This window comes from Lissotriton vulgaris, chromosome 2_1 (assembly GCF_964263255.1).
Source record: "Lissotriton vulgaris chromosome 2_1, aLisVul1.2, whole genome shotgun sequence".
In the NCBI taxonomy this organism is placed as follows: domain Eukaryota; kingdom Metazoa; phylum Chordata; class Amphibia; order Caudata; family Salamandridae; genus Lissotriton; species Lissotriton vulgaris.
In genome coordinates, this window is record NC_141687.1 from 276141917 (window position 1) to 276166943 (window position 25027).

Genomic DNA, 25027 nt, shown 5'->3' on the forward strand with positions numbered 1-25027 from the left:
CGCTTGCCAAGCAGAGCATCTCCCGATGGATTTCTGCAGCCATTGCTTTCTGTCATGACCAAGTTGGACAGCCATTGCATTCCAAAGTGAGAGCGCTCTCCATGAGAGCTATGTCCACTTCTGTGGTTCTCTGTGCAGGGGTGCCAGTCATTGACATTTACGGGGCGACAACATGGAAGTCGCCGCATACCTTTACTAGGCACTACTGCCTGGATACGGAGCTGATGAATGATGCAGCAGTGGGACAAACAGGGTTACGCCATCTATTTCAGTAAGGTGAGCCTTCCTCCGTCCCTCCATCCTACCCTGGTATGCACATTTCTTTAGTAATATTTATTGTGGATGCCTAATGATGGTTCATGCTTGCATGATGTCTTCTCTAAGGACTTGTATATGCTGTTCCATCAGAAATGTGCACTCTGCATTGCTTGCTACTCTGATTCAGGCATGTGAATCTATGAAAGACACCCATAATACTGGATAAGAAATTAGTTACTTACCTGTAACTGCAGTTATCCAGTATTGGTGTCTTTCATAGATTCACATGCAACCCTCCCGCCTTCCCTGGAAGGACTCTCCTATCTCTCTATCAGTGCTACGCCTACTTAGCTCGGTGCGTACGAAAATCTGAGAGACTGAGGCTCCTGACAGGAAGGTTCTAGAGGGAGGAGTTAGCTGATTGGCTCTCTTCTAGAGTTTGGTCCTTTTTACAAAAGGACAAAGATAGGCTACTAAGGTGAGGCCCTTAGGCCTACTTTTCTCTATATATGTCTATAGGGCATTACTTTTCTATGTACCGGAGACTCCCGCCTCGACGACGGGGAATGATTCAGGCATGTGAATCTATGAAAGACACCAATACTGGATAACTGCAGTTACAGGTAAGTAACTCATTTCTTCTGTTTCCCAACACTGCAGTGGGTAGGCCAAGGGCAGCGCCAACGTACTGGACGTAAGCGGCATCATAATCAACTTCTCATCAATTATTGGGTTTATTCTTACGTCCCGTTTTTTTTCACTATTAATAAAATTTCTGCATATAGAGATAATAGCAGCCTGAATGATCTATGTTTATCTTTGAAAGCTTGGTCAATATCACGCTTTACTTTTAGCTAGTTTTCTCTTGCTTCAAACAAGAAAAAGTATACAATATGACTGTTACAGGAGGTTTAGTGAATTTGAGAATCTCCCCTTGTAATAGCTATTGTCCTTGAACCCTTGCCCAGCATAGGGTGGACAGCGGATGCATCATATCTGCCCTGAGTTTATAAAGTGTCCTGGACCACACTTTGATTTTCACTCCACAGACCCTGCCAGGCTGAACGGGGGTTCAGCAACTATCTGATTTCCCATGCCCAAGTGTATGGACCTCAACAACAGGCCTGTCCAGCTGTTACTTTTAACCCATCTAGATCCAGATTAAACTTTCCTCTTAGCAGCAACAGGCCCTATTCTCCCTGGAATTCAAGGTTTGAAAGCATAGGCTATCACCCGGTGCCCCTAGATACTGACCTTCCTGGGTTCACAACCCACACCTTTCCCACCCAAGGGTAGGCAATCCTCCTGATTGGGTACGTAGCATTTTAATGTTCCAGCATTGAACAGTGGTCCAAATGATTGTCGTTAGATCAGATATTAGCCAAGGCCTATGATTTGAATACAATTATGTATACAATATACTTATATAAAGAGGCTATTGACCAGCCCTCTTCATTCCTTGGTTTGTATTTGTATCATTCACATTAGTCTTCCACCTACTACAGCATGCAGTGTGGGACAGTGGGTCCGCCATTTGCTTACTTCACTGTGAGTGACTGCATTGTGCTCTTTCGCAAGTGCATGTCGGCAAACAGAGTAAAGTCTCTCCAGTGCCAGTGACCTTTATGACAGTTTGCAATGCAATAGGTCAAAAATCGTAAATAAGCATTATTCGATATCACAGGATGAAACATAAAAGCATACACAGTAAAAAAGAAAATCTGCAATATTCAAGTTAAGAACTAATAAAACTATTAAAACCAAGTACAGTTCATATAAAAACAAACGGTATTCTGTTCCTTCTATAGCAGCTTCAACCAAGTGATGACAGCACATAACAATCGTGACAGAACAACACATGTATGCAAATTTGGGAACGATTGTAAGTATAAAAAAAGCTAGTCGACATTACATGCAGTTTAAAGGCTTTAACAGTGGCTTAATTAAACAGTTCCTCAAATCTGAATAATATTTACAGAAGAACACAATGTGCATGGTATTCTGCTTGGATAAATTATCAAAGGGCCAATGCACTAAATCATGTCACAAGTCTTGCATTACTGAACATTTAAGCTGTTGGCGTTTCTAATATTAATGCAGCGCCAATAGCTCAAACTGTCAGTAATGCGAGAGCTATCGCATTGCAAATGGATCGCGGGACTCGCGCTTTAGCGTTACACATCTTAAGCTAAAGAGCGGGTGCTGTGATTGGTTGAAAAGTAAACAAATAGAAAAAATGGCAGGCAAGTGCTTTTTTTCCCCTGTTTGTTTACTTTTGTTACAATGGCGGCAATATACTTTAGCGTTAAACATCTTAAGCTAAAGCGCAGGTGCTGCGATTGCTTCCAAAGTAAAGAAATAGAAAAAAAATTGCATTTTATTTCTATTTCTTTACTCTTGAAGATGTTAGAAGCTAAAACGCGGGTGCTGCCATTATAATAAAAGTTAATAAATAGAAATAAAAAACATGCAGGCGCATTCGATGCTTTAAATAACAAAAGTACTGAGTGACCGCCATTATATTGGCTGAGACATGCCGTGCTGGTTACATGAAAATAACAAGCATTTACAATGCAATGGTTTCGCCTTTGGAAAAGTTAGAGCTATTGGTATTGCTCATGACATTTTTTTTTTTTTTTTACTTATAAATAAATGGAATTGCTATTTACATTGCCAACAGCTCTCACAGCCCACACAGCTCTCACAGCCCACACAGCTCTCACAGCCCACACAGCCCACACAGCTCTCACAGCCCACACAGCTCTCACAGCCCACACAGCTCTCACAGCCCACACATCTCTCACAGCCCACACAGCTCTCACAGCTCTCACAGCCCTTACGGTACCTGTCAATCAATGTCCAATAGTCTAACAGGAGCACTCAAAGCAAAACTCTTCTTAAAGCACCAGGAGATATCTGGTTTCAAGTGGCCCTCTGCCGGTGGTGTGTGCAGGTTAAATGGATAGGTCAATAGTATATATCAGCATGAATACTAATCAACAAAAATCCCACCTTCCCAGGTGACCTAGCCCAAGTAAAAAAAAAAAACCTCAAACCCAGTAGCTAGTAACAAGAACTTATTCCTACTACTATCAAGTCAAGTCTTCACATCTTCAAAAATGTCTGGGGTCTGATCAATGCACACTCGCCCGAGTTGTCGTTGCTAGATACCTAAAAATGAGCTAGATTACCCCTAGGGTGAAAAAGTCCACCCTTGTTCCCAACTTGTTGGTTAATTTCAGACGTGTTTCCAACCAACCCAAGCTATGTAGTCATTAAATACAGACTCTCAAAACATCAAATTATGTATATTCATTAATGTTACGTACTAACGTGTAAACTATAATGCGTGTGTTTAATGTGTATGTTTACGTGTACATATTTATTTATTCTAGGACGTGTGTATTTTATCTGACCTTAGACACACGCACGCACCTATACTTTTATACAGACACGTGAGTGTATATTATTTACTTAAGTGCATGAATGGTTTGCTTAGCGCCGATAAGCATCCCCCTGCGCACTTCTATCCGCTTACCTCCCCAGATCATACTCGAATTGTTTCGCATTCTTACATATATTTCCTAGACAGTGAAGGAAAACACATACATAAAATATATAAAAGGGAAAATATACTAAGCCAAGTCAGTGTATACATTTGAAGATACACATTTGATATGTATTATTACTACATAAGCACAAAACATACCGTTACCGGAAGTTCGCACTCTCACGCTCAGAAATGGCTTTTGATCCTGCTTTCTGTGCTCAAAGCGTCGCTAGGAAGAGTTTGAAAAAAAATAGCCACAAATATATATTTTTTTTTTAATAGAAAAATATTGTACGTCTTTTTAATTGTTTTAATGAATGATATTGGTATCCAATGGCTGCTAATGGTTCGTTTAAAGTCTCTGCCCAAAGCTGCCAGGGCCGCACATTAAAGTGACACTGATTTCGGCAAATCTACCTGATTCTGAGCCGTGTAGTTGGAGCACGTGCAGGCCGGGGCACCTGCTGAGCACAGTGCACCTGCCGAGTGCCTCTGAGCCTGCATCACCGGCTCGCAGCGCTCGCTTGTGAAGGCATGTTCAGGGCTCGTGTCCCCACATGCCTCGTGCTGACACCGAATACTAGGTTCAGGAATCCACCCTCACACCTCGGGCTACTTCCATGCGTGCAGGGAAGAAAGAGGGCTGCTGCCCCCCATTTAGGAGCAAACTGTATTTATTCGCCAGAGTTTTGGTGTTGTTTGTCATCTACTCTCGAGCACATAACAGAGTGGATCCGCCGAAATAAAAGTGAATACAGCCATTTTGTATGTGTTGCAGTTAGGAGCATTTCATGAAATGTAACTTAGTGCATGCTTTGAGTACCTTAGTGGATCAGAGCACCTGCTGCAGATATTTGGGGTTCAGACTCAGAAGTTCAAACACCGACACATTCTTCCTTCCTTCGGTTACAAATTGAGTGACACTGAATTGGTTTTTAGCGCTTAGAGACCTTTCCGATTGTAGTATGCGCTGTACAAATGTGTATAGCTTTGCAATTTGGAGCTGGGCCTGATGGACTTTTAGCAGACATTGTCAAGTATTATGTTTTTTTGTGTATTGCGGTCACCGCCTGCACACACATCTCATATGTAACATGCACACACTGTGCAATGAACTGCATACATATTTCATACGTGTGCCTGCCTGTCAGTGATTATATCCATTGCGCAGTTTTACTACCGGGTGCATTTTTCATATGCAGAGTGTGTGCATGTACTCGCTTACAAGATAGTTGCACTAGATCTGTGTATGTCTGTGTGCCTGTGGTGGACCGTACCCTCTTTTCGGGGGTGCAGGAGGAGGTACACACATGCATCTCATACGCAGTGCACGGCAGTGACTTGACTAGGTCTCCTCTCAATGCACCTGATTGTACCCACATGTCATGTATAGGTCTTGGCGTGTCACTATGTCGTCGGTGTTACATAGTTAAAACCCCATGTAGAGCGCTTAGTGAGCACGCTCTCAGTGCAATAGATTGTACACACATCACACATGCGCCACCTCGGGATGCTGCGGTAGTGCAAGCTTCCGGTTACCATATATGGAGTGCGGCTCCTCCGCTGTTCCTCACGTGTGACAGGCTCTGATGTGGGCTGTGGTTTCCACACACGCGGGGGTGGGGGCACCTGCGCCCTCCTGCACTTAGAGGAGACAGGTATTCAAATGTGCTCCCATGAGCACTCTGCCCCGATTACCACTAGAGCAAACTCCCAGGCTTTTTCCAGAACTCCGGAAGACTACAAAATGCCACACGGGTCTTTATGAAGCACTTAAAGGGCGGCCCATTAAATCACTCCATGCAAGGGCCCACCACAATAGTCCTACATAGCAGGTTTGGATATTTCCTGAACCAGCAAGTCTCCCGTGTCACCTTTTTTCCACCTTTCTCCCATGCAATATGACCGGGAGTCACCATACCTGCGGCAGCCGATGAAGTACCTTCTTTACTCGGACCTCGGACGCACACAAATTTGTTGACATGAACGCACAAGTGAGATTGCGTCAGAGACTTGTAAAGTGACCCAGCCCCCCCACCCCCCCACCCCAAATTCTGCGTGACTGTTGGTGTGCAAGGACTGTTTAATTTCTTGTGAAAGAAACCCCAACCCCTAATTCCAAAAGCAAACACATGGTCGGGTAGAAGAGCGGAGGGCAAGACTGCCAGGTGCAAAGTGACGCACGAACCTCGAAGAAGGACCAGAACCAGACATGGAGTCTGGCCGGAGCTAAATAAAGACGCATACTTTTAAGAATAATAAATGAATTAAAAAGTAGATTGGAGAACAATGCAGTAAAAAACACGACGAGCCACGACAAAAGAAAGAACAGAAAGGGGGTGTAAAACACACAGGGTCAGTGTACGGGTGTTTATTGACAATTAACCGCCCCAGTGCCAGGGATGCAGCGTGCTTCCAACGCGGCAGGGACGGCCTCTGCCCTTTGAGGCCGCACCGGCCGTCTGCCTGGGACAATGGCTCTCCCGCAGCAGACAGAACCCTCCCCTGTTAAAGGTGCTTAATTGGCAGTAAACAGCCGCACGTCCTGCAATAAGATGCCTGTGGCTGCCCCGCTTCCTCCCGGCTGCAGGTACCAGAAGCCTCGGATGCGTGCGACCTTCAACGAGCAAAGTTGTAAACAGGCCGACGCATGAGAAGCATTTCACCACTGTCTTGAGGGCAGCATCTTTCCAAGGTACATTCAGCTTTCAGAAGACTGGCAAGGGGTGACCAAGCTCTTGCAAAGATTCTTCTCTTAGAGGCCCATTCACACATCTGTCGTTCAATCACACGTAAAGCTTGCGGCCCGGCCGGACCAGATTCGGGGGCGTTCCCGGCTTTTGGCTGACGTAGCATGACGTAGCCAAAAGCCAAAAATTCCTGGGAACGCCCCCGAATCTGGTCCGGCCATGACTGGCGCCTCTCTGTTCCAATGGCTAGCCTCCATTTATGGAGCTAGCCAATGGAACAGAGGGCGGGATTCCCAGCAACATACTGTAATCATCAGATTTCTCCTGCGCAAAAGCTGCTTGCGCAGCTTTGCAGTCGAAACCTAAAAAGTGTTGCGGGAGAGCGTGTCCTGTCTGCAACAGCAGGCAGGAGAAAGACATTAACCTAAATAGTGCTCCAAGGCTGTATTTACAAAGTACAGAGTAAAACACATGTAACAGGGGCTGTCCTCATGGGAGGTTACAAAAAGAGAAAAGGCTGTACTAAGGAGGGACTACTAAACATATTGACAAATGAAAGGCTACCATCTCCAAAGGACAGTGACAGGAGCCAATTCGAAAAATGGGCAGAAAGTGGGTGGAGCTTCAAGTCCATACCTGAATACAGCATGTCTTGAAGAGACAGTGCAAGCGCAGCTTAGGCGCCACCTAAAAAATTAGAAAACAATACAGCCATTGACAAATCCAAAAGACTGGCAGGCAACTTTGGGGTTTGGGTTCTCTACCGTGCTCCAGCAAACTGACATTTTATTTTATCACAGCTGGGTGGTCACAAGGTAGCCAACAATGATCCATGATCCCAACTGTGGCCCTAAATGACCCCAGTCAGACCAGGACTTTTTACCACATCCATCAGATGCTAGAATAAATTAGGTTTTATTCTGTTTTTATGTGAAATGTACGCCTTTCGAATGTTTCACAAAATATGTATAGAAGAATCCTTAAACCCTTGAGTGGACCAAAAGAATCATTTGTGCTGTCACAATCTGCCTTTCCATGTGAAGGAGCAACTATACCCCACCGGGTCGAACCATGGACTTTAATGTCAAACCTCCAGACAGGCGCTGAATTCTCATTGGATAGTTGTTGCCCATTACATTGTGTGAGAGACGTTCTGATGAAACGAATCACTAGACTAGTCGGAGACAGATCTGCAGAACACGGCCCGACCCTCCCACTGTTCTCTTAGCTATCTCCTAGCCAATTAGGAATAGAGGCTTGAAATGTTCACTCTTGCTTGTAAGTAATAACTAGTTCAATATTGATCTTTGTTTTGAACAATGAACGAAGTTAAATGCATTCTGACTCAAGCTTCTCACTGCTTCCCAGGAGTAACTCCTTTAGTCTTCACTAGGCCACCCAGAAAAATCCAGGAGGTTTTGGAAGCCCGATTTACAGTTTCTGACGATTCGTCCAGCATTGTGCGAAGTAAATACCACACGCAGTGTGACCTTTAACCTTTGGTTCTGTTGGATGGTCTATATGGCAAGAGGACAGACATACCATGAGTAGGACCATGTCTAAAGTCAGGCAGTGCAATGTACCCCTGAAAATATTTGTTCCGCTTGCAGCCTATACACTGTACCTGCCCATCCATACAGGATTTCAACTTTGAATCAAGGGCTAGACAGAAGCCGTGGTATGCAAATTTGGATGGATGAAATGTAAGCAGCCAGAATGCCACTCCTATCCAGCACGTTGTTTAGCTTGATATCTGTATGTGCTGGTCCTCAGAATCTTAAACATTGAAAAGTGTTTTTGCTTCATGTGAAATGCATGTACTGGCACTAGTTACTGCCAGTGTCGCAGTTCGAGCATGAATCCTTGTGGGAGAGCTGCAGGGAGGACTGGGCCGTGCGTAGATTATCATGGGGAATATATCCTTTCAGAAGAGTGATTCCCAACACCCATTAGATCCATGATGCTCTTTCCAGCCTGACATTTTTAAGACCAATGCAGTCCTTGGTTTCTTTTGTAACAAAAAATGCCCTTAGAGATACTCATTGAATGAAGAAGGGACAGTCGTTCTTGACATCAGCCGGGCTTGAAGGGCTGTGGTGCAGTGAAAAGTGACTGACGTGTGAAAAGAAGCTACAATTAGTTCTTTCCCCCAGCACTCTTGTATTCATTCTAGGGTCACTCCCGGAGCAAGCCGAGGGCCTGAGCCTAATGCATTGTGACAGTTTGAGACGATGGAGAATAATTCCTGCATTCAAAGTTGCTGCTGCCTCCTCACTCGCCCGACACATCAGGCTGCCTGTCATCGTATCAGTTATCCTGGCTACCTCTCCAGTGCGCGAGCGGTACCGGCGCGCGAGCAATTCTCGGTCGCTAGAGTAACGGGTCAGCTCTTCCAGCCAATGACTTTAAAGGCTATTTTTGAAATGGCGCCCAACGGCCTGCTACAGGCGCTGTCAGACAGGGATGGAACTGAAAACCCATTAAAGGGAAGTAATGCACTAGAGATGGGATTTTATTTCAAGTAGGGCACTACCACACCGAAAGCTGTCCTAGGAGGTAGCATTTCGCACCTTCTATGTTAATGTGGGCACTATGGGGTTTCTGCTGGCTTTCAACTAATGAGGCTCAAAGAGGACTTTCTGTTTTAGCACGGCTCGATTTTACCATTGAAAATGGCAGGTTTACCTTCTTGTAACTCCTAAGTTAATCGAACCTTTCATTCATGATAGTAAAATACATAGAAATATATAGGAGTATTTGTATGCTAGGCAGACAACGCCCATGCAACCTTGGCATTCAAAAGTTTACAAGTTGCACATCACTAGGACTACATTGGCAAGGATCGTGGGGCTGCAGAGTGTCCAGCATGAATATAGTTTTAATAATGAGTTCTCGAAGAGTAAAGAAAGTACTTTTAAGTTTAGGAGCTGAGTCGTTGGTTTGAGTCTGGGTCAAATATCTCAACAATTGGCTTACGAATGCCGTGTATCTAGAACGTCCATCGGCACTAACATACTCCGTCATGGCCATTGCCTCTGTCCTGCTACATTGAAATGGTCAAGTCATTTATCACTTTGCAATATTGACATTCAGTGCGAAAAGTTTGAATTCATAAGAGCAGGCGTCCATTCTCACAGTGCAGTAAAGTCTAGTACAAATGCTGGCTCTTTAGGTATCTGTTTTTTATAGACAAAAGGATGCATGCAACAAAACACAGGAGTGTCCTCCTCTTGAGTTACCAAGGACACCCCTACAGCAAACAAGAACCAATCAATTCAGAGTGTTGTGATTGGCTCAGTACAAGAACCAATCATTTTACATATAGCTGGACTCTGCATCCGTTCTGTGGAGTGTGGAGACAAAGAGGTTAGTTAGGCGCCAGTTCTCTTCACCTTTCACCCCCTCTTTGATACTATTGCCTCAGTGTGCACCAGCCATTCAAGACAAGTGGGTGGAACACTGCGACTGCGGCACATGGAGAATCCTTCACTTGCATTTAGACTAAAAAGCTCTCACTGATCAACAGGATTTCAGACATGTACATGGAGCTTGGTCGGCGCTGCCAAGAGCACAGGGAGCTAGCAAATACGTCCCACATGTAAGGCAAATGGGAATCCCTTCCAAAATCCACTGCCTTTGAAAGACCCCCCAATGTCTGGAATCCTCTAAACCCACGAAGTTGTGTTATGTATCTCTTCAGAGGTCAGGAAACAAGTCATAGTAATATTTCAGCTCCAATCAAAAGTGATGGGGCAGCCATTGGTAGTTACAGTTCAATTTTACAGCTTGGAAGCCCTGCACTGAGGTCAAAGACATTGTTCTACCGCTGTGTTCGAAGACATACGTAATGTAGGAAGGAGTGTGCGATTGGTGCACGCCCCGAGTGTTCAAGCAAGATCTGATGAACACTTTGGAGAAGTAGTTTCAGCACTTATGCTCGCACCAGTCTATGTTGGGCCTTATACAATTGGGCGAATATGTTGAGAGCTTGTGGTTTTAAAAAATTATTATCTGTGTTAAAAAATAATGAATGTATTTGAAAGTCTGAGACCTACACGAGACCTACTCAGGGTAAAAAGCTGTAGAATGTGCTTACAGTTGCTCGTAAACTAGGAGTACGGCAACATTTCAGTACTCGCGTTAGCCTCGTAAAATGCATCACAGCTTTTGCAAATGTAAAAATATGAAGGCCTTCATTGTTTAATAAAAGTCGGTGTTGAAAAATGTAATCCATGGTGCAGGAAACCCCGTTCCTGTTTTATCTTTTGCATGACAAAACAGAACCGCAGCGCCACAAATAAAATGTGGACTGGGCTTCCCATCCCATGGCATTTTCTCTGTGCTTGTGCCTGACCCTATTTCCATGTAACGTATGTAGGTCTTTTTGTGTTCAGTATTCATTTCCCAGAAGCCGTAGATATAGGTTGGTCCCGTATGGATGCATATGGTTTTCCCCCATAGATTATATATAAGATTTTCCCCATATATTGACATATGTTTAACCATCCAAACCTAATGTGTTTACAAATGCTTCTACCCTATAACCGTATGCGCATTTTCTTGTCATGAAGTTACCTATTTGCCTTTTCCTCCACAGACTTATGTGTGTTTTCCCTTCATAAGCTTACTTTAGTTTTAGTTTTTCCACATTTGCTTTCTGTTCCTTAGGTTAAAATATTGCAAGTCCCAACAAGTTACATACTACCACCATATCCAACAATTAAATCAGATACGAGATATTACAAAAGTCCATTCCAGTAGATCTCTCCACAATGTCTTCCTCTAACCTACGCCCTCTCTGGACCATAAACTGTAAACAAAATATCTCACAATGGACATCCTAGTTCAGTAACCAGCTAAGTGGACTGTGATCATAAGAAAAACCATACAGGGACCAGCAGAGGTGCTCAAAGCTGCCCGCTTACTGAAACCTGCATACCTCTCTCTTACACTTTCATTTGCCTACTTGTTCTTGTACCTGCTTATCAATATTCTGTTTGTCCCTTTTAAGGAACATATCTTGTTTACCATCTCTTTGATTGGCTGGCTTCTATGCTTCCACTGGTAGCTATTAGGGAACTACTTTTTTTCTTTTTTTTAAGCATTCCGGCAGTGTGCATGTGTTTTCCAGCTATCTCCTCCGTGTGCTTTCCCCTCCACCATGTTCTTCTCTTCCTACCTGCATTTGTCTGGCGCTCTTTTGCTTCTGTGTGCTCCGCGCCTCCCACTATAGTTGCTCGCTTATCTGATATTACTTCTCCCCCGTCTGCCACATTACTTCTCCCATTCCCCCTAAACCAATCATCTATTTTAATTTCTAAAAATAAAATGTAAGTGCTTTCGCTCTGCATTTTAGAACTGCTCTTTTACGCTTCTAATTATTTTAAATTTACCACATTAACTTGGATTGGAAAATAAAAAGACAAAAAAGCTCCCACATCACTTTATAGGCATGAATGTGCTTATTGAACATGTGTGCCCACCTACAAAATGACATGGTGACCGATTCATCACACTTTTTTATTTTTATTTTCAACAGTCATGCTGCACAGCAGCCATTATGCTGTAAAGCATGGGTAAAAAAGATTGGCAAACATCAAAGGCGAGACCTACTGGCTTTGCCAGTTCTTATTTACTTTTTCATTAGGTAGTTATCACCTGCTAATGACCTGTTATGTGCCTGAGCAAAAACCGGAGTAAGTACTTTTTGCCTTCAGCTCCTACTAGGAATTGGTGCGGAAACTGCTGAAAATATAATTTGTATCCTAATGCCAGGTATTAATGGTCCTGGTATTGTCCGAAGTCAAAAAGAGATGTATCATTGTTTGGGCACGTTTTCCGTTCTGTTGTTTCATTTGCCTTTTTGGCTTCTATAAGTCTACTAGAGGTGTTGCCCTCTTGCGGTTTTACTTCCCAAGTAAAAGTCCCGTTCTCCTGCACTGGGAGTGGACCCAGAGTCTACTTTTAGCCATTGCAAACAAGTATTTACAATGCAACGTTCTCGCCTTTGCAAAAGTTAGAGCTATTGGCATTGTAAATGATAACATTTTTATTTATGTTTTGGTTTTGAAAACAGATAAATAAATGGCATTGTCATTTACAATGCCAATAGCTTAATCTCTCGCAAATGCCACACACAAACACACAGACCCACACACACACACACACACACAGCCCCCACACACACAGAGCCCAACACACACACAGAGCCCCCCCCCCACACACACAGCTACTGCGTTCCCACGGTAGAAGTTAATAAAAATGATCAGAAGTGAGAGCTGGGGGCACAGGGAGCGTCATACAGGCGTCCGGTGCCCCTGCGTGACGATGGCATGCAAATGAAGTATGGGGGGTCGCCACAAACATTCCAGTCGCCCCAACAGTGATCCCGTACCCCTAAACATAGTATCTTTCCTGCTGGTCTTATTGTACAGCAATACCCCGCTCCACTGCACAAGACTCTGTCCCTGCAGCACCAAACGCCGCATGAAAGGCACAACCAGCGAGACCCAGAGCTTTCCATTACAGATTGTTGGTGCGAAGAATATTTTACAAAAACTCCATTTTGTTTGGCAATAGCGGTGCCTTAATGTAACTAGTCTGTGGGAAATGTAAGGAGGTGGTGGTGCAGTAGTTGTATACATGAGGTCTGGGAGAGAAGGGTTCATTTTGCCAACACCCAGGGCAGTTGCTTGCGGTTACGTTTTGGTATACCTACTAATTTGATAGAACTACGTGTTAATCCACGGTGTGCCCACAGATTTGATTTCAAGACAGGCTGGAGATGGTCAGAGTGAGCCAAACGTCAGTCAGTCTTGCCTCTGAAGATCCTTTAAGCGTTTGGTAGTATCAGTCGCGTTTTAGAAGCTCTTCTAAAAGACCTCAAAAAGGTAGAACAGAGCCTCCCCTCATGCTGAAATGTCAGAGGCTTGCTGGGCTGGGTCAGAGAGGGTACAGTGGTGTAAAGTGAAAATATGGGGCCCCGGCCCCCTCTAGAACGTGTAGAGTGGGCCCCCAGTCTACCAAATGTCACCGATATTCAGTGGTCGGACTAACGGGGGGGGGGGATATCGACGTGTCCCATTCATATCAGTCACATGTCGGACTAGCCCCCGACAGTCAGGTACCGATGGGCAAAACTGAGCCACATGGCAGATTTCTGTCTGAAAGTTTGGTATGATTGAGGAAAGGATTTGTATGTGTCTCATTCGTCAGGCACCTGTCAGAGGTGCCTCGAAACGAACAGTCAGTCCCATTCAATGCAATCTTAGCTGACAACTTGCCTTGTGTCATATGTGACAGCTTTAGTCAGTTGCTCTCTGTCTGCTGAGAATTTAAACCCATGCTTCCAATGAGAACTAAAATCCCAGAATGCACGATGGGGGGAGATCAGTGTGTTTGAGTGGCCGCTTCTGAGTGCTATGGGTTCAGCGTGTTTGAAGATCCTTCTCTGGTTAGCGGGATCCTTGTGTTTTTCAGAAGCCTCTCTACTGGAGCGTACGTTGGTCAATTAGATGGGGGGGTGGATATTTGAGCTTCAGATTTACAGACAATCAGGCGCTATATAATGATAAAATACATTATATTAAAATCAGGGCACAAGGGAGGGACTTGAAGGCTAGTGGAAATGGAGAGGAATGCGGTTTGGTAGGGGTACTATGTGACAGAAAACACAACATTTAGCAAACTAACAAACATTTTGAAGTGAGTTTCTGTCTGCAAAATGAGACAGACACCTCATCAAACCCGACTAATATCACGTGTACCCAACTATTTACCAGAAAATACCATATACATGCACACACATTTATCTTTTAAAAATATATTTTAAACCTATATACTATTGAAAAGAGTCTTTGTCTGCGACACACAGAAGTTAATGAGGCATGTCATCTGTCTCACCTAAGCAGGTCTTTATTCCATGAGAATTCTCTCTCATATATTATTAGAGAAGAGCGGCAGCACACAGGGCAGTAACAGATCCAAAGCAGTTAAAGTTAATATTGGTAAACCCAAAATATGAAGCAAAACAATGGAAGCCTTTCGACCAGGTACGATCTTGATCACAGACAAAAACGAATCCTCCTTGCCATTTCTTTGTTCTATTAATACACAAAATAAAACAGGGACATGGTGGGATGGTTCAAAATGAGTTTAAGTCAAAGAGCCCAATCTTTCATTTTTATATATTATTTACAATTTAACCGAGGTAATAAAGCTGCTCAGTATGTGACCAGCCAAATGGAAGAACAGTTTGTACTTATGGCCCCCTCCAGTGTGGTACGATGGGTGTTACCAGCAATGTACTTGAGTTGGTATAGGCATGAAACAGGGTTTCCTAGTATCAACAGCTAAATGTAGCCCATTGTAGGGGGGAGGAGTATTGTATTGTATTGTAATATATATATTGTAATATATAGCGCTTACAACCCCTGACGAGGCGTCGAAGCGGTTTTTCGGCGACTAGCACGCTACTCCGGGACCCATAGAGGATTAGTGTTGAATTAGTATAGTGAAACATGCAAGTACATTTTAAGTGGTGTATAGGTTAGTCAGTTATTTGGATTTGGAATGATAGCAGAAGGATAGAGGAGGAAAAAAGGTTTGTATCTATATAGCGCTTGCTAACCCTGATGGGGTGTTGAAGCATGCTACTCCAGAACCCCATAAAAGATTAGTGGTGAATTAGTATGGTGAAATATGAAAGTAATTTCAGTGGTGGATATTAGTCAGTTATTTGGAGTGAGAAGGAAAGCGGAGGGATAAAAGGGAAGAAAGGTTTGCATTCATATAGCACTAGTTACCCCTGATGGATGTTGAAGCGCTTTTCTAGCGAGTAGCACGCCACTCCGGAACCCATAAAGGATTTGTGTTGAAAATTTGTATAGTAAAATATGAAGTAATTTGAGTAGTGGATATGTTATTCAGTTATTTGGGTAGAGAAGGGTAGGTGGCGGGATAGTGAAGGGAAAGAGATTTGTATTTATATAGCGCTTACTACCCCTGATGGGGCTTTGAAGCGCAAGTAGCACGCTACTCTGGAACCCATCAGGATTAGTGTTGAATTAGTAGGATGAAACATCAAAGTAATTTTAGTGGTGGATATGTTAGTCAGTTATTTGGATTGAGAAGGGTTCGGGAGGGGTAGAAAAGAGGAAGAGTTTAGAAAAGTTTGTTTTCGGGGATCGGTATCGTAAAATAGGTGTCAGATGATGCAATGAGTGGTAGTGTAGGGGAGAGTCTAGAAAGGGTTATTTTGGGGATCATAGTAGTGGTATTGGGTTTGGGATAAATGAGAGAGTGCATGTAGAGGATATATTGATAGATGTATAGGATGAGAGATAGGGTAGTGCACTGGAAAGAGTACTAGAAAGAAGTTTGAGATGAGTCAGAAGGTTGGGCTAAAAGATATATTGAGCGAAGTATAGGTTGAGAAATAGAGAAGTGCATTGGAAATGCTAAATTAGAAGAAAGTGATAAATATATAGATCCATGAGTACATTGACAGTATATAGATACATAAAGGAGGTATGTATATTGTGCAGTATTTCTGGCCCTAGTCCCGACCAGTCTCGAACAGGCTCAAACAGGAAACGACACTTGTGCTCTCCGCCCTTAATAGGCTCAAACAGGAAACTGCCCTTAGCCTCGACGCCCGGGCTGAGACGCCATAAGCCTGACCTTTTCTATAGCCCTAGTAATCAGGTGACCCCTTCAGCCAATGGGAACCCTAGCCCTAACACTATCCAATCACAACACTAGCCCTAAAATCTAGAACCAATAGGAGACCAGGACCTTACAGCCAATCTTAGCCCTAGTCCAAGCACCCAATCCGTTCAAAAACCCTGACCTCTACGTCCAATAAAGGCTCTAGCCCTACCAGTAGTCCCAAAAACAAGTCCAAGCAACCAATGGCACAGGTAGCCCTAGTCCCTACTTCCAATAGATAGCCTAACCCTACTCCAAGTCCCACACCTAGTCCAGCAACCAATCACACCAGAAGCCCTAATCGCTAATTCCAATTAAAGGTCTAACCCTAGCCCTAGTCCCACCCTACTCCCAACTACCAATAACATAGGAAGCCCTAGTCCCTACTTCCAATAGAAATCCTAACTCTAGCCCTAGTACCAACCCTACAATGATTGAAAAATCCCTGTTGCTGGGGGGGAGGCAGGGGGGCTGGTTTCACTGGCTTCTGAACACAAAATGGTGGCTGGAGGTGCACTGGTCAACATTTATATGAACCCTCTGGCCGCACTTGCGGAGGACTTTGGGGCCCAGATCGTGTCGTATGCCGACGATACTCAACTCCTGTTCGCCTGTGACAGGGTACATGACTTCGACGGGGCATCCATTCGGGGCTGCCTTGGGGCTGTGTTCGACTGATTTAGTCAGCACAGCCTCAAGTGTAACTCCGACAAATCCGAGGTGCTCTTCTTCGGCTGTCCCGCTGACCCCAAATGGAAAGAGTGGTGGCCTGCAGCCATGTTCCCTCCCACTGGTGACTCAGGGGCTGCACAAAACCTGGGTATTCAGGTCAATAACTGTCTCTCCTTTAGGGCTCAGGTGTCGGGCCTAGCCGGCAAATGTTTTGCCATCCTGAAGATGCTGAGAAAGTTCCTGCCGCTCCTATCCTTAGAACACAGAAAGACCACTGTCCAGGCCCTGATTGGATCAAGGCTGGACTACTCTAACGTCCTTTACCTTGGACTGCCAGACCACCTCCTATCACGTCTCCAGGTGGTGCAGAACTCGGCGGCCCGCGCCATCTTCGGTCTCTCCAGGAGAGCAAGGGCCAGTGAGCTTCTTAGAACCCTTCACTGGCTACCCATGAAGAAGCGGATCACTTTCAAGGCCCTGACCATCGCGTTTAAAGCTCTTCATGGCTCAGGCGCCCGCTATCTTCAGAAATGGATCAGTTTTTACTCACCACCCAGATCCTTGCTCTCTTCAACCCAGGCCAAGGCAGTCACTCCCATGATCCGTCGTGCCCGCTGTGGGGGGCGCTCTTTCAAACATCTCGCCCCTCGGCTGTGGAACGATCTTCCTCTCTCTCTCTCAGATCCAGCCCCAATCTGTTGGCTTTACGGAAAGACATGAAGACCTTGCTTTTCCTGCAATAACACCGCCCTACTGAGCTACGCCCTCTTCATTCGTCCTGTCTTTTTCCACTCTGGATCTGTGAGGCTCTGACAGTCCTCCTCGGAGTAGCCGTGCGCTATAGAAGCACCCCCTATAACATAACATAACATAACTGTTTTAACATACAGGTCTTAGCACAGAGCAAAGGAGAAATTTGGAGGGAAAACAGAATTGTCACCAAGGAATGAGAGGGACAAACTACAGAGATTGGACTGCAAATCTTACAAGTAAACACACTAAATGGAGGCAATCATGGGCAGGGAAAACCACACATTTAAAACACAACACAGGTGATAAAATATGCAATTACAGGCAGGCTAAAACTACAATTTTTTTTTTTTTTTTTTTGAAAACCTTTATTGAATTATCAAAGCATTACAAACGCGGGCCTACAACCACAGGGGCCGGCCGCAAACTCAGGGTATATATTCAGGTTGCATGCAAATGTATCCGACCGCGTAATATCAACGAGACAAGCATAGCATATGATTGTATGTGCCATTAAGCGAAGGATATGAAAGGTTTCATTTTTAGGTTATGTCGAAGCAGTAGCGGCTGCACTATCGATGGCGTCACACCATAGAATAGAATTAAGAAGAGATGGGGGGGGACGTACCCCGCATTGCAATCAGAACCAGGTGATGGATATTACAGCCTTAAACATACTACGCCCGCCAAGGCAGACCAGGAGCAAAAATCAGTACAATAGCGAGCGATTCAGCTAGAGCATCATCCCGAAAGCCCACCCTCCAGAGACAATGAGTAATAGGCAAGAATAGACGCCAGATAGATAAAGAAGTAAGACAGAGAGAGACAGCCAATCTACTGAAGAGGAAGGGAAGCCCCACCTAAGAGAAAGAGGAAAAGAAAGAGACCATAGAACAAAGCAAACTAAAATAATAAACCCCCCCCAACACCCACCACCCTGCACCCCTGTAATGGCTACGGCCAACCCCACTAACAGCGTGCCTGTCGCCCCAGAACTACCCTAAAGAAAGGAAAGAAAGCGGAGGAGGAGAGCAATAGACACAATCCCGGTCCTCATCACCCCCCAACAGCAGCAGCCTCCCCAAATTCAATGTCGACTATTAAAGCAAGTACTGAACACATACATGGGTAGAACTCCAACAAAGACCGCCCGTCTCCCAGTAGTATACACGGTGCATATCCGGCATAAAGCACATAGAAAAGCTAACCCCGAATGTCAAAGTCAACCCTGACCAGTTCGGTTCTTCACGAAAGCCCATGTCGTCCAAGCCTGAGCAATCACGAAGAAAGCGAAGCGTCCAAGACAGTTCAGAACAATGGCGATGGATCGAGGAGAGGAAACAAAATGGCGACATCCGAAAATTCGACAATAGAGGATGAAGAAGGAAGACGAACCTCTCCGAAAGTCACTGAAGAACTGTCTTTGGCGGTAGAAACCTTTAGAAACAATGTTCCGTCGAACAGGAATGAAGCAGGGAAAGCCAACGACGATCACAGGAGCACCCTCCATAAGGCCAGAGTCATCAAAATAGGCTAAAACAGGCTTCCGTCCGGGGGTCTCTAATTGGTGCGGGGAATAATCCACGGGGTCCAAGGCATGCTGACAACTTGTCGGATTATCCACTTCTGGTTCCAAGTGTAGGTTATCCAGCTTTACAGACATCCGTTGGCACAGGACGGCAAAGTGAGAGCGGAGCGCACCAATGGCGGCCATTACGGACCTCAGCGATGGTGTGCCGTCAGTATCCCCCCATCTCCTCCGGCATGAGACGAGGCAGGATTTGGACCCTTGAAACACCGTCCAGGAACCAGGCACACACGGGGCTTATGACAACAGCGAGCGCTCACACAACAGGCAGGATCGGTATTCACCACTCGCGGGGGCCAGCCCGACAACTCGGGCTCCCCAGAGGGTCACCGGGCATAGGACCCCCGACCGTGGTCACCGATATCACATGCGTCACTGTGCCGTGTCCTTGGATTAAGCCGGTTGCTCAGTTGCCAACTGGAATTAGAAGGATTGGACCGAGGTCGGGAGACCGGAAGCAACCCTGGTCCCACAGCCGGTGTTGATCACTTCCAACCCGGATGGGCCAGAAATCGAGATCCCGGTGGAAGCTCTGGAATAGGCCGAGAAGTAAATTCGATGTAACTTTGTCACCCGGTAAGTTGGAGGGTCCGGGTTTGCACCGCAGGAGTCAGAAGCACTTCATACGTGTGGGAGTTCGGCGTGCTTGAAGAATGAAAGGCAGGATATACGAGCTGCCGGTGAAGGTCGGCGGAGCCGGGAGCTTATGCGGCCATCTTGGATCGTAGCGTAACTCCTCCCCTCAAAACTACAATTTTTAACTGTAACAACCACAGGCATAGACAGTAAACACAGAAAGTGAAAATCGTTTTTTAAACAACTTTTTGTCTTTGGAAGAGACAGCACTAGTCTGTCTCCTTACCACTTCCTGGACTCTGCTCACTGCAATCTGGGGCACAGGTAGGCTGCAACTCACAAGATGGAGGAGAAAGATTTAGGGTGTACCCAGCAAGGCCTTATGGGGCCTGGGCATGTGTGAGAGGAGGGCTCAGACTTGCCAGGTAGCTGAATAGCAAATGGTCTGCTGGCCTGGTGGCAGGGGCTGGGCAGCTGCCTCTCCTGTTCACAATCTCCTAGGAGACAGACAGGCTCAATCCACAATTTGGACTTCAGCAGGTAAAGGGCCTCACTAACTTGAAATCTAACAATACTGTTTGAATAAAGCTTTACTCCCCCTGCTGGCCAAAAAACGAAGTGCACAGGCCCTGATGTAGAAAAATCCCTGTTGCTGGGGGAGGAGGCAGGGGGGCTGGTTTCAATGGCTTGTGAACACAAAATGGTGACTGGGAGTGCACTGTTTTAACATACAGGTCTTAGCACAGAGCAAAGGAGAAATATGGAGGGAAAACAGAATTGTCACTAAGGAATGAGAGGGACAAACTACAGAGGTTAGACTGCAAATCCCACAATTCAACACACTAAATGGAGGCAATCATGGGCAGGGAAAAACACAAATTTAAAACACAACACAGGTGATAAAATATGCAATTACAGGCAGGCTAAAACTACAATTTTTAACTGTAACAGCCACAGGCATAGACAGTAAACACAGAAAGTGAAAATCGTTTTTAAACAACTTTTTGTCTTTGGAAGAGACAGCACTAGTCTGTCTCCTTACCACTTCCTGGACTCTGCCCACTGAAATCTGGGACACAGGTAGGCTGCAACTCACAAGATGGAGGAGAATGATTTGGGGTGCACCCAGCAAGGCCTTAAGGGGCCCGGGCATGTGTAGGAGAAGGGATCAGACTTTTGCCTGGTAGCTGAATAGCCAATGGTCTGCTGGCCTGGGGGTGGGGCTGGGCAGCTGCCTCTCCTGTTCAGAATCTCCTAGGAGACAGACAGGCTCAATCCACACTTTGGACTTCAGCAGGTAAAGGGCCTCACTAACTTGAAATCTAACAATACTGTTTGAATAAAGCTTTACTCCCTCTGCTGGCCAAAAGTGCACAGGCCCTGATGTAGAAAAATCCCTGATGCTGGGGGGTGGGGTGGTGGGGGGCTGGTTTCACTGGCTTGTGAACACAAAATGGTGACTGGGAGTGCACTGTTTTAACATACAGGTCTTAACACAGAGCAAACGAGAAATATGGAGGGAAAACAGAATTGTCACTAAGGAATGAGAGGGACAAACTACAGAGGTTGGACTGCAAATCCCACAATTCAACACACTAAATGGAGGCAATCATGGGCAGCGAAAAACACAAATTTAAAACACAACACAGGTGATAAAATATGCAATTACAGGCAGGCTAAAACTACAATTTTTAACTGTAACACCCACAGGCATAGACAGTAAACACAGAAAGTGAAAATCGTTTTTAAACAACTTTTTGTCTTTGGAAGAGACAGCACTAGTCTGTCTCCTTACCACTTCCTGGACTCTGCTCACCACAATCTGGTGCACAGGTAGGCTGCAACTCACAAGATGGAGGAGAATGATTTAGAGTGCACACAGCAAGGCCTTAAGGGGCCTGGGCATGTGTGAGAGGAGGGCTCAGACTTGCCTGGTAGCTGAATAGCCAATGGTCTGCTGGCCCGGGGGTGGGGGCTGGGCAGCTGCCTCTCCTGTTCAGAATCTCCTAGGAGATAGACAGGCTCAATCCACACTTTGGACTTCAGCAGGTAAGGGACCTCACTAACTTGAAATCTAACAATACTGTTTGAATAAAGCTTTATTCCCCCTGCTGGCCAAAAAACGAAGTGCAGAGGCCCTGATGTAGAAAAATCCCTGTTGCTGGGGTGGGGTGTTGGGAGGCTGGTTTCACTGGCTTGTGAACACAAAATGGTGGCTGGGAGTGCACTGTTTTAACATACAGGTCTTAGCACATCGCAAAGGAGAAATTTGGAGGGAAAGCAGAATTGTCACCAAGGAATGAGAGGGACAAACTACAGAGATTGAACTGCAAATCCCACAATTCAACACACTAAATAGAGGCAATCATGGGCAGGGAAAACCACAAATTTACAAGCACAACACAGGTGATAAAATATGCAATTACAGGCAGGCTAAAACTACAACTTTTAACTGTAACAACCACAGGCATAGACAGTAAACACAGAAAGTGAAAATCGTTTTTTAAACAACTTTTTGTCTTTGGAAGAGACAGCACTAGTTTGTCTCCTTACCTCTTCCTGGACTCTGCTCACTGCAATCTGGGGCACAGGTAGGCTGCAACTCACAAGATCAACACTATGAAATCATCGCAGAAGGTCATGTGGATGAAGCCTCAGTAAAGTAAATAAATGTAAGGAATCTATTAATTTGAATACTGCCAGTTCCGCCAGTCCGCCTATGAATTACACAGCTGTCACGGCTAGGGCGTTAGTTTAAGCAGTAAGGGGTCTGTCTACCTGGGGGTATGCATCTGTAATGTCGACGGTATGGCACTTGCTTTTGTTACCCAATAAGGGCGCGGCTTTTCACTCCTCCCAGTAGAGAGGCTCTTTGTGTTTTCTTCATAAAAGACCTGCCTGCTTCGCTTTATGCGCACGTCTGGAACGTGTTTCACTTCAACACCCATGTGAAAAAAGCTTGCCCAATACTGTGCCACAGACATCATACAAACTGTCTGGCATACTGAATAGATGGTGCACAGCAACCAGCAGGGGTCGTTACCCTGAACGTCCGCCGGCTATATTGGATACAAAAATCTGTTTATTGATTAAAATTCTTCTGCACATGCAGCAGTGCGTGGGAAGCCACGAGTGGAGCCCAGACAGTCACATTCAGCTTGGTAAATACAGCTGGTAACATGGCAAAGACCAACGCATACAACACGAAGAGCTTCTTTCCACAAGTCAAGGGTACATGTGGGTAGACGGATGCTTGCATTCTCTGGCATGTATGGGGGGTGATCCCCCTGAGACAAGGGTCTGAGTGTGTCACACCGATACTTCGGGGGTCTCTCGGTGCTAGGGGCCTCGGGGCGGCACGCTCTGTGCTAGTGGTCTCGTGACGGAGGGTCTCTCGGTGCTAGGGGTCTAGGGACAGGGTCTCTCGATGCTAGGGGTCTCCGCTCGCGCGAGCTCTCACCTGCCCGTCTTGGTGACGTTCATCTCATTGGTGCACTGCTGGAAGGCCTCCCACAGCTCCTTGCCTTGGAGGCCTGATGCTCACTTCCCACTCCTGGGGGGTGCCGGGATCGGAGGCCTTCATCTCCCCCTCGGCCGCGCTGAACACGTGCTCCAGGCACTCGGGGGCCCCCGTTGGGACGCTCATCCTCCCGGCTCGGCTGGTACTACTCTGTGCGGTAGTTGCATCGCCGTGAAATGGATCCCAAAAAAAACAAGCGCTCGCCAGCCTTTTGTCTCAGCCCCGTCCTTTTCAGACTGGGTGCCCTGACTTTCTGCTGGGGTAAAAGGTTCCTTATCTTCTTTATGGGGCCATCTGGACCCATAAAGAAGATAAGAAACCTTTTACTTCAGCAGTAAGTTAAGGAACCCAATCTGAAAAGGACTGGGCTTAGAGAGAAAGAAGAACGTCACTAGGACCTCTTCTCCAATGGCTGGCCACCGTTTAGGAGGCCAGCCAATGGAGAAGAGGGGTGGGGCTTAAACTCGCTAGTGATGATCTCTCTATCTCATTAAATCTCGCCAGCGAGACTGCGCATGTCTGCGCTGCCATCGCAGGCTGAGACCTAAAAAGGGTAAATGGTGAACCTGAAGGGTGCAAGTAGTTAGGTGAGAAACCTGCCAACCCATTTCGAGCCCTTTTCTTTCACTTACGTTTGTGTTGTTTGCTTAGGTTTATATGGGGTGTGCATGGACACGATGTGCAGTTCTGACTCAGTTGTGGCTATCTGATCTTTTGTGATTTGCTGAAGACTCACAGGAAGTTTCAGAGATCCCCAGAAACTTAATTTCCCTGCCCCATAGGTGCTTCCACTTCCTATTTTACTTTAAGTCCCACAAGGAGGTTTACAAAGATGACCTCCATTTTAAGTTGCTGTGTGTCTGCTATGTGGACCTGGCACCCAAACTTGATTAAGTTTGGCTTACTGGCAGTGCCCTTAGATTAACACTGACCTCCCTTGTGCCAGTAGGTTATTTTCGTGTGGACTTCTAAAGGTCTATAGCACCAGCATGGAGGGACGTCTAAACAGGAGAAGGGCATTGGAAGTTGCTGTGTTCTTCAAAACGTGAGCATGAGCAGGACCCCTGGCTGTAGCACTCTGCTAGAAAAAGAGGAAGTTGTACTACCTGATGGGGAAAGGAGCTAACTCCCAACCTTAAGGACAAGGGTCAAGACCTAGTGAACTGAATTCTGGAGGTCATTGTAAGGTACCATATGGACTTTAAAGCCTCTATGGTCAGAACCACCCCAAAGGCATCTGCTTTTCCAAGGAAGGTGGGGACGTTCAAGGACGTCTTTCTTGGTTTTCCCCTGCCTTGAGAGCTGAGAAAAGCCTACGCAAGAAATTGGCACATAATTGGAGGAAACTGTTGATCTCCAGTGCTAAGATCCTCTATAAAGTGGCCCTTAGCATCTTCTTCAAGAAAACATATGATATGATGAGCAAGTACTTTGTGCTTCGTATTGAGACGGCTGCTAATTCTTCTAGGGAAGTATCCAAAATTATGAAATCTTGCCCCTGAGGTAGCTAACATTGCCTTCGTACCTACACTGAACTCTGGGAACAACTCTTAGTTTTCTTTAATGGAAAATTCAGAATCTTTATGCCGCTTTCCCGGCTGCATCTAAAGGGGGCAAGGCTTCCATTCTGTCTCACGTGGGATATGCGCCCTCCATCGCAACCCTCAGTCTCAAACAGGCCTTTTCGGAATTTGACCCTATATCTGAAGAGGTCT

General features: G+C 45.6%; 1 protein-coding gene across 2 annotated transcripts in view; it reads left to right on the forward strand.

The window, feature by feature from the left end:
- Positions 1 to 25027, forward strand: part of BCAS3 (BCAS3 microtubule associated cell migration factor) — a 3998327-nt gene that overhangs the window by 3947087 nt on the left and 26213 nt on the right. The gene's annotated exons all lie outside the window — the stretch shown is intronic.